The sequence below is a fragment of the Narcine bancroftii genome, chromosome 9 (genome assembly GCF_036971445.1).
Source record: "Narcine bancroftii isolate sNarBan1 chromosome 9, sNarBan1.hap1, whole genome shotgun sequence".
Classification (NCBI taxonomy): Eukaryota; Metazoa; Chordata; class Chondrichthyes; order Torpediniformes; family Narcinidae; genus Narcine; species Narcine bancroftii.
Genome location: NC_091477.1, coordinates 80,763,980 through 80,783,131, shown reverse-complemented (window position 1 = coordinate 80,783,131; position 19,152 = coordinate 80,763,980). Strand labels below are relative to the sequence as shown.

Genomic DNA, 19,152 nt, shown 5'->3' with positions numbered 1-19,152 from the left:
GTCCAGTGGTTTTGGTTGTAGGTTCACATGCAACAAGACAGATGCAGTTGCCCAAATAAGGCATTTCCAACTCATTGATGGAGTGATTTCTCCATCAGAATGGATCAGATTCAAAACCCTCATTGTAACAAAGATAATCCTTAAATCATCTGTTGTTCTAATTTGGAAATACGAATCAATTACTCTGTATGACAATAAGTTCTATAAATAATATTAAATACATTAATCATAATAGAAAATAAAGAAACCATGAGCCAGATTTTATTAAAATATGCAGGATCATTGTTGTGAGGAAGGAATATTGTTCAACAGTAAGTTGCCATAAGTTTTACTGTTGATGGATTTGCTCAGCCCTTGGCATTCAAAAAATAAGACGCATCATGTGATTTTTCTGCCTTTGGACATTAATTGCTTAACATAACTTTTTCATAGGAAGGTTACAACATCAAAGTGTACAATATTTTTAATAATGTCATTAAATGCTGGACATTAAGTTAAAAAATTATTTATCTGCTATGTACTTAAGTACTGTATGTGTTTTTTTTCTATAATTATTAAATATTTGTTCACATTATTTAAAAAAATAATTAGTTTTAATAGTTACAAACATGAGAAATATTGAGAAACATTTCAAGTTTTTGATAGATACATAGGTTGATTAGCCAACTTATATTTTCAACATATTGGGGCTTAATTGCTGATCATCTGCCCCCACCCCCCTAGCCCCACACACCAGATGGAATTTGCATGGACGTTGCAAAACAGGACGTTGGCATGGAGGATACGATTTCCTATTTGGAAATCAGTCTGGTGGTCACTGGTGAACTCTCTCAGCTTGCTGCCAACTGCAAAATCAGGGCCATTTAGCATTCATCTCAGTCCTTCACCAGTTTCTTTCTTAATCTTTAAATCTCATTGATTGAAGAGCAACACTTCTCTGTTATCCATCAACTTGTCTGCTGCTTACCACCCTCCAACAACATTGTGTGCAAAGTAATACCAAAATTAAACATGCATGCACAAGTCTGACCATCAAGTTATGGTAGATTTCCTGCCCCAACAAAACCGAGCCCCGACTATTTCTAATCTAGTCTCAGCAGGACACAGAAATCACCATGGCAATGGCAACGATTTAATGCTGGATTTAGATGTAGAACTTCTTGAATATTTTGAACACACAGAGATGATGATTCAGAAAGGAAGCCATTTGTCAATGCAGATTATTATCAAATTCATTCAAATAATCCACTAAAATATAGTGCTCAGATCATCTGTGCCTTTTACCAGGGGAGAACATAGAACCGATACTTATAGGACATGTGGACAATTTTCCTGGGAAGAGTATTTTGTTTTTCTTGAATAGCATCCAAAGTAAATTGAGACACTACACTGGGAGCAAAAGTGCAGTTCACTAGTCTAAATCCACTTGGCTTCATCATACTGCGATGTACCATTTTTTTCCTGTTTTCAAATGGAACTGTATTACATATTTCTATATAAAACTGTCAGTATAATGGAGTAGAAGCACATTTCCGTGGAAAAGTTAAGCATTTAACATTCCAAACAGCCCACAGCAGAAGCTTAAAAGAACAAATGAAATTAATGAGGACAAGAGCCTTGTATTGTTATTCAACAAGAGCCGTGTCCTTTGTCCCCCAAACAAAATATTGACATAACATTTGCTGGTGGCTATGGGTACAGATGAACAATCATTAGCTCCTTTCACACTTGCAATTGATCCCAGGAATCACACGGTACTTTAAAGTGGCAAGTGTGAAAGCAAAATCAGCTCAATGGTCGGCATCAGATGACATCATCTCACACTGGGGATTGATGGCCTCAACCCCTCGTACAATCCCCGGGGTCTGTTGATGCCAGTGTTCCAATCAGTCAAGTGTGAAATGGGTAATTGCATTGTGGGATTGAAATGTCCCAAGTTTTTGAGTGAGAGCAGGAAGAAAAGGTTAAAAATGAAGGTATTAACTTTGCCATGGGAGAGTCACAGTGGGGAAAGAAGGAGAGAGAGAGAGAGAGAGAGAGAGAGAGAGAGAAGAGAGAGAGAGAGAGAGAGAGAGAGAGAGAGGAAATAAATCGCAATAGCAGAAGAATTGCAAAAGAATTACATAAGAAATTGAAGGAATATGGAGAAGTGTCGGGGTACAAGATCAACGCAAATAAAAGTGAAGCAATGCCAATGAATAATGCGGATTTCACAAAGTTTAAGAAAGAATCACCATTTAGATGGCAAACACAAGCAATCCGATACCTAGGTAATCAACTAGATAATAATCTCAGCCATCTATACAAACTAAATTATCAGTCGTTAATGAAGAAATTACGATTACTTAGAGCATTGAAAAGACTTACCACTAACACTGATAGGAAGGGTAAACTGTATTAAAATGAATATCTTTACAAGGATACAATACCTATTTCAATCGTTACCAATTCACCTAACAGAGGAATTTTTCAAGGAGATAAAGAAAATAATAAGGAAATTCTTATGGAAAGGGGGGAAACTGAGGATAGCACTATATAAATTAACAGATGGTACAAACAAGGGGGCTTACAGCTACCGAACTTTAAGAATTATTGTAGAGCAGCACAATTAAGATACCAATCAGATTTTTATCAAACAAGGGAAAAACCAGATTGGACCAGATTTGAGCTAGATAAAATAGGGGAGAAGGTACCTGAACATATACTATATAAGTGGGATGAAAAGTTGGTGCAACATAGGAATTCACCAGTACTGCACCATCTGCCCAACATTTGGAAGAAGATTCACGTAGAAAGGAATAAAATAAATTATCAACTACCAAAATTAATATCGATGCAAAATCAACTAATCCCTTTCACAATAGATAACCTTTCCTTTAAAGAATGGGAAAGAAAAGAGATCAAAAGAATAGAAAATTGTGTTTTTCGGGAAATAAATTATTATCTTTTGAACAAATGAAGGACAAATATGGTATAACTCACGGTACAATGTTTGCATACCATTAACTGAAAACCTACTTGAAGGACAAATTGGGAAGCAGTCTGAGGTTACCAGAAGGAAGAAATTTTGAATATGTGATTACAGACACGATGATAATTAAAAGATTTATAACAAACATGTACATCAAACTGCAAGAAAATGAGAACGAGGAAACAAGCTGTAAACCTAAACAAAAATGGGAACAAGGTCTAAACATAAAGATAAAGAATGAAACATGGGAAAAGCTATGCTCCGGAACTATGAGAAATACAATAAACACGAGGTTACGCATGATACAATATAACTGGTTACATAGGCTATACATCACGTCCCAAAAGTTAAATAAATGGGACCCAACAGTATCAGACAGATGTTTTTGCTGTAAGAAGGAAATGGGGACAACAGTACATGCAATTTGGGCATGTGAGAAAGTGGAAAAATTTTGGGAAGATCTAAACCAGGTATTAAATAAAATAACAAAAAGCAACATACCAAAAAATCCAGAGATCTTTCTTCTAAGTAATATAAGAAGTAAAGAACTTGGACTCAATTTGGATGGAGCACAAAAAAGATTTATTATGATAGCCTTAGCTGTAGCAAAAAAATGTATTATGTCAACCTGGAAATCAGAAGATAGCCTGAGAATACAGCAATGGTACATAGAAATGAATAAATGTATTCCACTGGAAAAAATAACATAGAATTTAAGAAATAACATCACAGTACTCGAACAAATTTGGGAACCGTACGTGGAACACAACAGAGAAGTCCTGCCGCGGACCTCCACCGCCTAAAATGACAGAAGGAGAAGAAGACGAAATGAACTGACCCAGTATGTAAAAGTAGATGACACAAATTTCTTGTTTATTTTCATTGTGTGATGACGTTGTTTAATGGGTTTAATGTATCATATAGGTTGAACGTTGAGTGAGTGAGGGGGTGAGGGAGGGAGGGAAGGGGGGGGAAGGGGAGAAAACGACACTGTGTATATTCAAGAGGGAAATGTTTGTGTGTATTTTGGTCAGTATGGTTCATAGTGTGAAAAATAAAAAAATAAAAAAACAATATATAAATATATATATAGTGACATTTTTTTTCTTTTCCCCCACTTCCTCTCTCCCCTTCCTCACCCTCATCAAAAATCAATCAATGATAAAACACTTAAACAAAGAAATAACCCAAAAAAGGGGGGAAAATTGAATCGTCTACTTTCACATATATAAATCTTATTGTGCTCATAATTATGCTGTTTTATGAGATGGAGTTTTGTGGTCGGCATTCACCAACAAATTTGTTCAAATAATGTACACTTGTCTTTCAGATTGTATGTATTTTTTTTCGAATGGAATACACTTGTTTATTTCTGGATACCATTGTTGTATTTTAAGGTTGGTTTCCATTTTCCAGCTTGTCATAATACATTTTTTGGCAACTGGTAGTGCTATCGTAATAAATTTTATTTGGGCTTTGTCTAATTTTAGTCCTAATTTTTGTCTTTTATATTATTTAACAGATTTTTTTTGTTTCTTTTAGTATATTATTTTTTATGATTTTGTTTAATATTAGGTTTAGATTTTCCCAGAAAGTTTTTACTTTTGAGTATGTCCAAATTGCATGTAATGTTGTTCCAATCTCTTTTTTGCAATGAAAACATCTATCCGAAGCTGTTGGGTACTGTTCTTTTAATTTCTGAGATATATAATCTGTGTAGTCAGTTATATTGAATCATACATAATCTACTATTTATCATATTCCTCATTGTTCCTATACATAACTTCTCCCATGTTTTGTTCTTTATCTCTGTGTTTAAATCTTTCTCCCCAACTTTGTGTCTGTTTATACTTTATTTCATCTTCTTCTTTATATTGTAATTTGATGTACATGTTTGTAACACATTTTTTAATTATCATTGTGTCTGTGATTAACTATTCATAGTTGTTACTTTCCGGTAATCTCAAGCTATTTCCCAATATATCTTTTAGATAAATTTTCAATTGGTAATATGTACATATTGTACTTTGTGTTATTCCATATTTATCTTTTAGAATTAAAAAAAAAATACCCTTTTAAAATGGCAATCACAGGTGATACGTTACCTTGATATCAAAATAGATAACAACCTAAAACATTCATACAAATTAAATTATGAACCATTAATTAAAAAATACAAGAAGATCTAGAGAATTGGAAAGAACTACCATTAACTTTAATAGGAAGAGTAAAGTGTATTAAGATGAATGTGTTCTCACGAGACAATTTTAAAACAGCATGGGAAAATTGGTAGCACTATAGAGCACAATTTATAAAGACTGTGGGGGAGAAAAGCAATGGTGGACCTCACTTCCCAGAATGCCGTGCAGCAGGGAAACACCTCTATGAATTCTCCATGTATTCAGCTGGGCATACAGCCCTTTCTCTGCTGCATGGAACTCTGGGAGGGCAGGTCGGCCATAGCTTTTTCCTATGGTATTTATAAATTATACACGATAGTGCTACCAACTTTTCCACGCGGTTTAAAATGTATGTGATAGTGCTACCACCTTTCCCATGCACTATAAGTTAAGCGCTATATTGCTACCAACTTTCCCACTCTTTAAAAATTGTCTGCTATTGCTATTTATTGCTCTCACTTTCCCACGGTCCCTTATAAAGGTTTATGTAGGTCAGCACAACAAGGGCTGAAGGGGTCATACTGTGCTGTACATAAAGGTTAATTATGTTATAATTAGGCATGATTAATTTTTTTCAAATATTATATCATAAATATATTGATCAAGATTTAGGGCAGGTCCATCATCACTCGATGTATCATGACATCACCAGAAGGTAAAAGAGTTCTAACCTGGAGGATGGCTCCTTGCAAGTGTGAAAGCATTCACTGGAGTGGTCAAGTATGGTTAGGAGTGGTCAATGTGAAAAGCCAAACTACCATTCCTATCCCAGGACTCTGAATGGCCAAGTTAGTGGGATGCAAGTGTGAAAGGGGCTATTGTTAAAATACAATACTCTGTTAATCTGTGCTAATTATAGAGCTACAATTAACATTGCATTATTTAATTGCCAACAAGTATCATAGCATCAGCCTTGAATTGCTAAACACTGTCTTATATCACAAATTGTAGCTTAACACAGTGCTGCTATTCCACCATCAAACACTTGCATCCAGCAATTCATCAAGTAGCCAAGTTCCAAGTAGAGTGAGTTTTGACAATGCAATGCAGGGAGGATACCAAGACCAGCGACCATGCCCAGAGATTCTTGTCGGGAGATGTGGATATCCTGGTGAAAGCAACTGAAGAGAGGTTTCTGTTTGCACAAAGAGAGACAGGCACTCTGATGGGGGTCACCTGAGACACAGTGGCAAGAGAACTGGGAGCACACACTCCAGCTTCAAGGATCAATATTTCAGAAATTTCATGACATGACTAAGTTTGTGAGGGTCTAAACTCATACAACTCAGGCCTTTAAATTCAATTTTATTTTCTGCAAATATTAGCATTAGTATACATGATATGCATACTAATGTAACCATAAAAATCTTCAATGATTTACAAGAACCTCCAGCCAAGAAGGTATACCTGGCTGCTTCCTCAAAACCCACATGCACAACTGGCTAGTGTTTTTGCATAAATCAAAATGATGAGTTCAAATTTTGGATGGTAATTAAAAATCTGGTTGGGTTGTACCATAACAATATTATTTTTAATGTCAGCAAGGCCAAGGAACTTATTATGGTCTTTCGGAAGCCGAAGCCGAGTGACCATTCACCAGTCATCATTGATGGGATAGTACTGGAGAATGTTTGTACCTTCATGTTCCTGGGAGTCCACCTATCAGATGACCTCTCCTGGAACCAGCACATCAGGGTGAAGAAATGCCTTTAATTTCTGAGGAGATTTGACATGTCGTTATACACTCTATTGGACTTCTACTGGTGTCCTGTGGAAAGTATTCTGACTTGTTGCATCCTATTTAACCAGGAACACAGAAGCTTGCAGAAAGTGGCAAACCAAGTCAAGTCCATCATGAACACTGGTCTCCCATCCTCCGAAAACATCACCCTGAACAAGCAGAAGGTACAGAAGTCCAAAATCTGGCATCTTCAGGTTCAAGAACAGTTTTTATCCAACAGCTATCAGGGTCTTGATTCTCCCGAACTACCGTGACTCTAACCATAAACTACTCTTGACCATCAAAAGATGTGTCCACACGAATGAATCATCAACTTTTTTTTTTTACACTAACTGAAATTTGAGTATTTATTTATCTATCCTTTCATATTTATTAAATTCCTTGGAATATTGTGGTAATATTTCACTATTGTAGTCGGTGTATCGCATGGACCTGGTTAGTTGCAAGCAGTAAGAAGTTTGGTGCACATGGTACTTTAAGTATTTAAAAACAACAAACTCACATTGACATCAATGAATAGTCAGTCTTTTCCCCCAGGCATAGGTTTAAAGTTAGGGGGCAGGGATTTAAATGGGACTTGAGGGGAATCCTTTAATAAAAAAATGAGGGTGGGATGCTTGTGGAACGAGCTGCCAGTGGAAGAGATAGAGGCAGGTACAATTATAACATTAAAAATACATTTTGATTGGGACTTGGACAGGAAAAGTTAAAAGAGATCTTGGTAAAGGCAGGCAAATGGGAATAGCTCGTGTAGACAACTTGGACAGTGTGGACAAAAGGTTTGTTTCCCTGCAGTAAAAGTCCATGACTACGTGATCATGTGAAGGCTGAAGGCCAAGATTTGTGCCATCAGTGGTTGTGAGTAACCTTTTCAATAGCGTTGTTATGGAGAAAGCAACTCAAATAAAATACATTCTGGATGTAATGAACAACTATTGCTCAAGTTGTAGCAGTACATGTGGCAATATATCCTTCCTGGGGGATTTAATGTGCTGCAAAATGGAAAACAATCCCTTAAATCATGTGATAAAGGTCATTAACAAATTATCATAAGATCATATGATACAGGAACATAATTTTATGTTATTCAGCCCATTGAGTCTGCTCCACGATTTAATCATAAACTGATCAATTTTCCCCACTCAGCCCCACTGCCCGCTTTCTCCTCAACTTTTGATGATCTGGCTAATCAAGAATCTATCAGTCTTTGTCGTCAATACACCCAATGATCGAGCCACCACAACAGTCTGTGACAACAAATCAAACAGATTCACCACCCTCTGGCTAAAGAAATTCCTCCACATCTCTGTGCTAAGCAGACACCCTTCAAATCCTGAAGTTGCACCCTTTTGTCCTTGACTCTCCCACCATGGGAAACAACCTTTCTACATCCACTCTGTCTATGCTTTTCAACATTCAAAATATTTCAAAGAGACCCCCCCATTTATCATAAATGTGTGTCTTGGAGCTCCAGTATTAACCCTCTCACTCTTGTCAGGTAATTTAAAAAAAAATGTAGACATACAGCATGGTTGCAGACCATTTCGGCCCGCGAGTCCGTGATGCCCAATTTACACCCATTTAATCTACAATCTCCCTATAAGTTTCAAATGGTGGGAGGAAACCAGAGCCCCCGGGGAAAACCCGTGCCCACACAGGGAGAACATACAAACTTACAGACACTGCGGGATTTGAACCCCGGTTCCGATCGCTGGCAGTGTAAAGGCGCTGGGTTAACCACTAAGCCAATCATGTTGCCCCATAATGAACCATGTTGGATCCTATTTTATTGTGAAATAGTGTGAAGCGATCCGACATCTAGCACACTATTCTAAGTTTGTTGATCAATTATTCCTGGAACACAAAATTGAGGAGATAAAACTTTAGGTCATGCAAGCCAAGTGTTTACTGATTTATTAAAAGAGGCATATAATGTACAATTTTTGGAAGGAGTTGAATGACCTTCAGACACGTTGATATGTAAATTGATGAAAAGGAAATGTGGATAAGTTCCCTTATGATGATGTGTTGATATATTCTCAGTAAGGAATTCTAGTTACTTTGACAACATTTGGCTGCAGTTTAAATATGATTTTGCGGCTACTTATCAATTAAACACCTAAGAATTTGCTGAGCTTCTGAAAGAGAATCTGTGTTTTGATAGGAAAGGAATCAATGGGGAAAAAAGTGAATAATTCTTGTCTGTTAAACACAGTTACAATCGCAATGAATTCCACTAATTTTATAAATTGCTTGTGTTCTAACTTGTGAGCAAAATGAACTGTTACCAAATGAATAATCAAACTGACATTGTCTTATCAAATGACCTGATTGCATCCATTACAAAAGCAACCCTTCTATTTGCCACCACTGAGAAAGCTGGCCAAGGCTCTGGGAATGATTTGTGACCACTGCACACGAGTTGTACTCTGACTGAAAGAAAAAAAAGGATGTCAGTGATTTAGAAGAGTAACCCATCATCTAAGAAAATTGATTCCAAAGCCAGCTAAAAAAAACACCAGGATATGCCATTAATTAATGCTAGAGAACACAATAATTGCTGGAATGTGAAACTGAAGTATTATATTGGTGCAGAGTTGCTGAGACTATGCATCTTGTGAGTTAACAAATGACATTAGATGTCACACCCTCGACAAAGAATTTCATTAAAGATGCAGAACAGACTTGAACTGGGGTGGAAAAAAAATCCACAAAAAAATCTGCTTTTGGAGAATGGCCAAAGATTTACATCCAACTGTCAAATTCAAGAGAAATAATCATTCTCTAATTGACCTTGAATCGCAATAGAAGGAATTCACCTCGCATTGACCTCATGTCTTATTTACAGTAAATCGATATTTCTGCCTTAAGGGGCCAATGTTCTCCTGAGCAGCAGAATAAAACTTTGATTTTTACATAAAATGATAAAAAAAAGATAATTGTTCATCCTCAAATTTTCAAGCATTGTTAATTGTTAATTTCAGCAAAGCTATTAATGGTCTTGTTTTTACTTAATTGCTGCCAAATGTATGAAGGCGTAATGTCATAAAATATCGCAAATAACTTATTTTGTTGCTACAGTGGCGAAGGTCACCATTGAGTTTGATGGGTAAACATTGGCTCCTAACAGTAACATACACCCCTCCTATAACATACTCTCTCTCACACATCCATCAACTCCCATTTGATTCTTTGCCTTTAATCCACTCTGAGTCATAGTCATGGAGTTATACCGCATAGGAACAGGCCCTTTAGCCCACTGCATTTACATGGACTTCCAAATTTGTCTATACTAATTCAGTCACCTCACCGCAGCCTTCTAATTCTATATCCCCCATCCTCACCCCACCCCGCTCATTCCATGCATGAGGAAACCCACAAGGAGAACCTACATACTCCATACTGAAGGCAGATGATACGAGGATCAAATCAAGGTACTTGGGAGTTGAGCAGCAGCGCTAACTGTGGTGGGTAATCTAGTGGTGTGAAAGGTCCCAACTGGGCAGGGCGAGTAAAAATCAACTGTCTTCTCACTCTTGGTGGGGACAAGTTTCAGAGCCAGGCTGATTTAACTCATTAATCACTCTGTGGCAGTGTGAACGGTCTACCTGACTCACCAGGTACCATTAGTGCCTGCGTGTTTGCGTCAGTCTGGCAGTTATATTTCACAGCATGGCCAGCTGTGCTCTGACAGCCCTCAAGTAGAAATTATATTTTTTATTTCTTGGCAATTGTCGGAGAGGAGGGGCATTTGGCTGGGGTCAAAGTTGTACCGGCGAGTTTAGAGACAGAAAGATCAGGGAAAAAGGGAGAGACATGGGATGGGGGAGGGAGTGGATAGAGAGAGGGAAGTGTGGGTTAGATAGAAGCAGAGGATTGAAACTTGAAATACAGAGTAAAAATTGAGGGATACCAGGAGTGGGGGGGGGGGGGGGTAGAGTGATGCAGGTCAGAGTGAAGAACTCCAGGAGAGAGAAATATGAAATAGAGAGTCCTGGGATAGAGGGAAAATGGGGATATAGATCAACAGACCTTGAATACTGTAAAACTTGGGTTAGAGGAGAAAAAAAGAGGGAGATACATGGGATGGAGTGGGACCCAGGATATTGGTAGAGTGAGCTTTGGGGACAAGTATGTGTGTGAGAGAGAGAGAGAGAGAGAGAGAGCGAGAGAGAGCGAGAGAGAGCGAGAGAGAGCGAGAGAGAGCGAGAGAGAGCGAGAGAGAGCGAGAGAGAGCGAGAGAGAGCGAGAGAGAGCGAGAGAGAGCGAGAGAGAGAGGGGCTTGGATAGATAGGGAGATTTCTAGAGGGACCCAAATCAGGTGGGGGGGGGGGGAAGAGGGTTGGATGGTGGGAGGAGAATGAACAAAGATGTCAGTGAGAGAGAGGGACAAATTCAGGTTGGAGGGAGACCTGGCTTGGATAGATACAAGAGACGCAGAAAAGAAAGTGAGAGACATGGAATAGGAACAATGAGAATTGTGACCTGAGTGTTTAGGTGGAGTACATCACAGGCAAAGCTCTCCCCATCATCAAAACAATCTACATGGAAGAGAGAGGAGCAATCATCAAAGATCCATTCCATCCAGGAAGTGCTCAGTTCTTGCTGCTGCTCTCAGGAAAGAGGTATTGTTGCCAGAAGATTCGTATCACCAGGTTCAGGAACAGTTGCTACCCCTCCACCATCAGACTCAACAACAAACTAAATCAGAGACTTTGCACATTATCTATTACTGATCTTTTTTTGAATTGCGCAGTTTGTTCACATATCTTTCTTTGCTTATATTTCTCTTATTAATAGGTATCTTTTCTCGAGTACAGCTTTTTACGCACTACCGATAAGTAGAAATGCTTCTTGACCAACAGGAAAGTAATCTCAGGGTTGTATGTGATGTCATAAATGTCTTCTGACAATAAATCTGAACTTTGAAATTTCAGATTCTGTAACAGGTCAATCAATGTCCAAATTCCCATGGGTAAATGCTGGAAGATTCGAGAAAACCGGTGTTCCATCACTGCAGTCCAGCAGCAGAATATAACCACAGATTTACTGACAGGATGTCAATGTTTGGATACACATGCCCAGATCCAGAACTTGACTGGACATACACAAGTACTGTCAATTCACCAAAGAATGGTCAGCAAAGCTCAGAAGCATTAAGACCTTTCTCTTTTAGGTATTTCATTTACATGTATTTCTTATTTCTCGTTTATAAGAAATGAAGGTGAATTTTGCTGCTTGAACAGCACGTCATATTCCTCCTGGACAGTTTTAATCACCATGAACATTGATTTTTTTCCCACCCCCAAATTTAGGTAACCCTCATTCCCATCTGCTTCTGTTGTTTCCATCAGTTCTTTATTTACTCCTAAACATATTCTTCTCCTCTACAGGGCAGTACAGTTAACACAAAGCTATTACAGTGCCAGAGACCTGGATTTGCACCCGGCACTGTCTGTAACGAGTTTGTATGTTCTTCCCTTGTCTATGTAGGTTTCCTCTGGGTGCTCAGATCCCTCCTACCCTTCAAAACATACCAGAGTCGTAGGTGAATTTAGATATTTAGGGCTTGTGGCCTGGAAGAGCCTGTTACCGTGCTGCATGTCTAAATTAAAACATTTAAAGTTAACTTTAAAAGTTAAAGTTAACTTTCCAATGGTTTCTCCCTCTCCAATTCTCTCCACCTCATACCCCATCACTTTTGAGCACCCTCCCCATTTTCTTTCCCTCTCGATATACATATCGAGAGGGAAAGAAGTTAGTCTTGATGAAGGGTCCAGAACCGAATATTGGCTGACCATTTTACCCAAGGGACATGATCTGACCTGCTGAGTTCTGCCAACAATTCTTTGACTGTTGTGTACAATGCATTGCCCTGCTGCTGGGATGAACGGTGTCCTTCTAAGATACAGGTAGTGAGCTTGGTGAGCACAATTTAAAGGCATTAATTTTGTCAGCGTACAGGACATGGGGAATGTGGCACTTGTGAAGAATCCATATCAGTTATTGGTTCTGATGAAAATTGAGATGGCTCCTTTTTAATCAATAATGCTTAAGTAAGCGTAATTTTACTTTGCACTTCAGTTTTCTTTGCTGAATAAAGGCTTCAGATGCTTGTTCAATTTAGCTCCAACACACAATTACCCAGCACAAAGCAGCCGATCCCCACAGTATCTGGAAAGTGATATCTAGCATATTCTGAAGCACCCGGAAAAAAAAAAAGATATTACATCCATTCTCCCTTAGCAATTCTTACAATGAAAAAGGGGATGAAAATGATTATCATGAGAAGATTTAACCACAAATTGCAAAAAAAAAACTTGCCTCTGCTTAAGCAAAATCATACTTCCTTTTACGGTTACAATGTTGTATAACAACAATCGGAACTTTACATGCAAATTGATTAAAAGGCTGAAGCCTCCTCGTCTCATTCTTGTGGAATTCTGACATCTTTTTGATATGAGCAGAGTTCAATCTTTGATGCTTAATGAACATGGTTATTTTAAAAAAATACAAAACTGTTGTTTCTGTATTTGCCTCTATTCGTCCTACATTTCTTAATACATTTAATGTTGCTTCTCTATTTTCTCTGTGCCAATATTTACAAGTTAAATTTAACCTTCAAATAAATTCTCATTGATCTCCATCACTGTACCTTTGATACTGTCAAGATGTTTTAAAATCAGCCAAAACAAAAGAGGCCCTGAGTATAACAGTTCGAGGAGACGCACACAAATATCTGCCTCACCTGGATGGGCTGACTCGATCTCTAGATGGTGATGAGGGAGTAGGTGTAGGGTCCAGTATTATACCCCTATTGCATGGGAAAGTAACAGAGGACAAGGAAGAATGGATGGGGAGGGATGAACAAACCGGTTCAAGATTCCTTTTATTGTCATGTAATACAACAAAAAAAGTCATAGACATGAAATTTCCTTTTTCCTGCTATAAGGCAAACGTTCAAGTTTACTCTCACCCAATTGTACATCTACAATCCAAAGAAACAGTGCATCTCTGGAACATAATGCACACACAGTGACACATAGTACACCCTACACACAAAGATCTAAACATAAAGATAAAAAATGAAAAATGGGAAAAGCTATGCTCTGGAACTATGAGAAATACAATAAACTCGAGGTTACGCATGATACAATATAATTGGTTACACAGGCTATACACCACGCCCCAAAAGTTAAATAAATGGGACCCAACAATATCAGATAGATGTTTTTGCTGTAAGAAGGAAATGGGAACAACAGTACATGCAATTTGGGTATGTGAGAAAGTGGAAAAATTTTGGGAAGATCTAAATCAGGTATAAAATCACAAAAAGCAACATACCAAAAAATCCAGAGATCTTTCTTCTAAGTAATATAAGAAGTAAAGAACGAGGCATCAATTTGGATGAAGCACAAAAAAGATTTATTATGATAGCCTTAGCTATAGCAAAAAAATGCATAATGTCAACCTGGAAATCAGAAGAGAGCCTGAGAGTACAGCAATGGTACATAGAAATGAATAAATGTTTGTTCCATTGGAAAAAATAACATATAATTTAAAAAATAACGTCACAGTATTCAAACAAATTTGGGAACCGTACATGGAACACAACAGAGAAGGCCTACCGCAGACCTCCACCCCCTAAAATGACAGAATGAGAAGAAGACGAAATGAAAAAGTAAAATGTAAAAGTGGATGACACAATTTTCTTGTTTATTTTAATTGTGTGATGACATTATTTAATGGGTTTATTGTATATGTTGAACGTTTAGTGGGTAGGGAGGGGGGTGGGAAGGAGGGAGGGAAGGGGGAAAAAGGGGAGAAAATGACACTGTGTATATTCAAGAGGGAAATGTTTGTGTGTATTTTGGTTAATATGGTTCATAGTGTGAAAAATAAAATTTTTTAAAAAAATGACATGCATACATAGTGATCCAAAATAAATGCATAAAAATAATAATTTATGGATTTCTGTAATTGTTCACAGTCTCACAGCCTGCGATAGGAAACTCTTTCCCAGCCTGGCAGTACTGAATTTTATGATCCAATGAGTCACCATTGTGGTTGGGATGGGATGATGTGATTGGCAAGGAGATGGTGTTGTAGCTGGCAGAAAAGATAAAAGAATATTGTGTTTGATGTGAGAAGCAAGGACTAAGGGAACTCAACCTCTGTTCCATCTTATGGGGAGGTGGGCTGTGAGTAGACATGTGGGCATTGGAGTAGGTGCAGGTGATGGCTCCATCAACACAATAGAGGAAAAGCCAGAAAGAGTAAAACACTTCTGGAGTGACAAGTCTCATTTTGAAAACTGATGTGGCTGAGATGTAGAAACTGAAAGTTTAGAATCATTACAAGGGAGAGAGTGGAAGGAGCTGTAGAAGTTGACATCTAATGGAAATCAGAGTTGGTCTTCTGACATGGAGACAGAAAGATCCAGAAAGGTGAGAGTGGTGTTGGAAATATTCCAAGTGAATTAGTGAGCGGGATGAAAATTGATTGCACAGCTGGTAAATTTAACAAGTTCTGCACAGGTGCAGCAGGGAGCACCAATGCAATAGGCAGCAGGTGGTAAACCACTGCTATACTGTGATTGGCTACTGCCGGCTGGACGTGCCTCCCGAGACCGGTCCTACCCTTTATCCCTTTGCATACTCACCACTCTTCCTAAGCCAATGAGTTTGGTGGCTGCTCCAATCTATAGTCAATAAAAGCCTATCAATTCCACAACCTCAGTCTTTTGTGGTAATTGATGGTGCATCACAGCACCAATGCAATCATTTATGTAGTGGAGAGAGTCGAGGAATGATGCAAAGGGACTGCTTCAAGTAGACAATGAAAAGGCAAGATCCATTGATTTGTAGGAAATGTGAAGAACGAAAAAAGTTAATGGCTACTTTTGCAGAGAAACTGCACTGTCTCAAGGCCGTGCAGGTGTAGGAAAGCAATAAAATAGAGCAAGGGAAAAGTGTTTCAGGCTCCATTTATGCCTACACCGGCAGTGGCAAGGATTCAGGAAATGAAACCTTCAGCCAGTTTCAATGATACAGAACACAAAAACACTAAATTTTCATTATTCTTACACTTCCATCTTTCGATGTAGAACAGTTTGTATTTCCTTAAATCATTTTAATACCCAAATTCATAGCATTTGAAGGAGCTTTCAACTCAATTAATTTTATAAAGATATTTTAATAATTGAAAAAAATCTTTTGTACTATTCTTAAAAGCCATTGGTTGACATTTCAAATAATTTAACAGCAACAAGCTATCATAAAGCCCCCATGGCAGTCTAGAGGGTGAACCTTTGGGTCCACGTGGGTGCTTGCAGTCCTCTTTCATTTACTAGGGAGGCATCCAGGACAATGGGATCCATAAGTTAGCAGGTGAGTAGAGGTGGAGTGAGCAGATTGGATTGCACTTCTAATAACCACCACTAGCCCCTTTCACACTTGCAAGTGGTACCAGGAATCAACAGCCAATTAGCGTGTGATCTCACCCTGGGGATAGACTGCCTCAATCCCTAGTGTAATCCCCAGCATCTGCAAACGCAGGCGTTGCAATCAAGCAATTGTAGAGCAGGCAATTGCATTCTAGGACAGAAATGATGCAAGTTTTTGTGTAAGTGCAGGAACGTGAATGAAGAAAAGATTAAAATGAAGGTATAAACTTTGCTGAGGAAAGATGCAGCGGGGGAGAAAAGAAAGAGAGAGAGAAATAAATAGCAATAGTAGATAATTTATAAACAGCATTGGAAATTTGGTAGTGCTATTGCACAAAATTTATAAAGACTGTGGAAAAAAAGTGATGGCAGACCTGTCCTCCCACAAATCTGTGTGGCAGGGAAACACCTCCATGAGTGCTTCATGCTTGCAGACCTTTCTCTGCCACAAGGAATTCTGCGAGGGAAAGTCCATCGCTTTTCCCCATGATCTTTATAAATGGTGTGCTATAGCACTACCAACTTTCCCATGCTGTTTAAAAATCATCCACTATTGCTATTTATTGTTAACACTTTCTCATGGTCCCTTATGAAAGTTTCTATAGATTGGTCCAAGAACAGCATGGGCTGAAGGGCTCATACTGTGCTGTACATAAAGCTTAATTATGTTATGATTAATTTTGTTTAAATGCAAGATCATAATATATTGATCAGGATTTAGGGCAGGTCACCATCTCTCAATGCATCATGACATCACCTATAGAAGGTAGAACAGTCCTAACCCTGAGGATGGCTCCTTGCAAGTGTGCAGTGTCCCAGTTAAGAGTGGTCAGTGTAAACAACAAAAATGCCATTCCTATCCCGGGACACTGAACAGCCTATTTAATGGGACGCAAGTGTAAAAGGGGCTACGGTCAGCCTTGGCTGCCCAGAGGCCAATTGTGCAAATCTCCAAGGACTGCAAGATACATATGTTACCTACAATGGAAACAAGATGCAGGAGTTCTTCTACAATTACGATTGATGTACTCACGTTATGTGCAATTTAGCACTCCCAAATAGTTTGAAGAGGCGGAGATCATAATCTTGATAACCCTTCAATCTCTTAAATGCCATTTTTAATTTGAAAGGAATTCAGTAGAGATGCTTGGCTCTTCTCTCAAATCAACAACCTTTCTACTTGTGCAGGCTTTATTTGGACTTCTTCAGTTTTGTAGGCTACTGCAAATTTCAGGATCTAGACGTGGGAAATATTATTTAAATAGACAAGCTGCAAATTACTCTTCCCCAAGAGTACCAACACTTGTAACCAATGTACTTGGTAATTTCCTGGAAGTGATATCAAAGTAAATGTTCCAACAAAATTTATAATGTTGCTAACACAAATATCTCGAATCTTCCTTTCTAGATCTAATAGGCAAGTTGATCTATACATTTTGCATGAAAGTGTTCAATCAAGATCCAGTGCAATTACGTTTAGAGTTAAAATATCATGTATTTTGATATTTACATATCACTCAAATACTAATTAATTATATTTTCCTTGGACACAACAGTACAAACTCAAGAGTACACCACAGGATTGTCTATTCAACAATGCTACATTAATTTACTGCTCAAGTAACATATTTAGCCTTTGCATGATTTTCTTTTCTCCAACAACATATTCTCTTTCCATTGTTTTCAAAGTTGGAAACAAATAAAATCTTATCTTTTCATAGTTTAACCCAAGAGAATTCCAGCAATAATTAAATGAATACATCAAGAACAGAAGATGCAGTTTGGATTTTAATCTCAATATTACTTCACCCCACCTACAGAGAATGATTGTACTTCCAACCTGATGCTAACAAATTAAGATTCAATTTATTGTCATAGTAATAAAACAATATCCTATTACATGAAATTGCCTTCTGCAAGGCAGACAGATTTTCACCACTGGCAGAATCTGCCAAGGCGTGTCTTACATTTCTTACAGACAGACTTATAGTCAGAGAGAGAAAGAAACAAAAGAGAGTTCCATCCACCCCCCACCTACCACGTGCCCATAGATTTGCCTCCAACACTTCTACACTCTCCACCCAGAATCCAGTCCAAGCCATTGGCAACCCGAGCTCCATATCTGAACCTCAGGCACGGTTAGGGACCGCGCCAGATTTATTTTCCTTGGACACAAAGCAATACAAATTCAAGAATACACCCCAGAGTTGTCTATTCATCACTGCTACACTACTTTATAAACCAGCATTATAATTAGCATTATAAACCAGCAATAAATCTAATCAGTAAAAATAATGAGTTCATCAAACCTGATGGAATTGCAACATGATAAGAGGCTGGAGATGAGCGTGAAGAATTTGTGTTTCACATAAAAGCTGATCAAAGATGAGATAAACATGTTTTTGAGTGAGATCCAGTGCCCTTCAGGACCTAATGATCTAGAAACTATACAGTGATAGGAGTTCATCCAGAAAACAGACGTATAAAATCAGTTAGAGTTCCAACATCTCATGGATACCTAATGAGGAAATGAATTATTGAAGCACCAGTCACTGACCCCAAAGTCAGAAATCCAAATTACATTCAGCTGCTTAATGACTGATTGGAGATTTATTTACTGCGGAAGGAAAATTCCCTAAAAAGCTTAAATTTGGAGCAAATCTCAGCAGAACCATTTAAATGACAATGAGTGTGAGAAAGTAAGACCAAATATAATATATGGATTGAGCTAAAGAATAAACTCTTTGCAAACCAACAAATACAAGTATGCAGCCAATCAGCGACACCATGTTCAGTGCAAAGTTGGGAGAACCAG

General features: G+C 38.1%; 1 protein-coding gene across 7 annotated transcripts in view; it reads right to left on the bottom strand.

The window, feature by feature from the left end:
- The window catches only part of ppp2r3a (protein phosphatase 2, regulatory subunit B'', alpha), a 315,951-nt gene that overhangs the window by 170,578 nt on the left and 126,221 nt on the right, over positions 1–19,152 (bottom strand). Inside the window, exon 1 of one of the 7 annotated variants that reach the window (XM_069896597.1) lies at positions 8,570–8,740. The exons of the other annotated variants lie outside the window; for them this stretch is intronic. The gene's annotated coding sequence lies outside the window, so the exon portion shown is untranslated. Of the gene's footprint in view, positions 1–8,569; positions 8,741–19,152 lie in introns of those variants that run through there. 7 annotated transcript variants of the gene reach the window in all.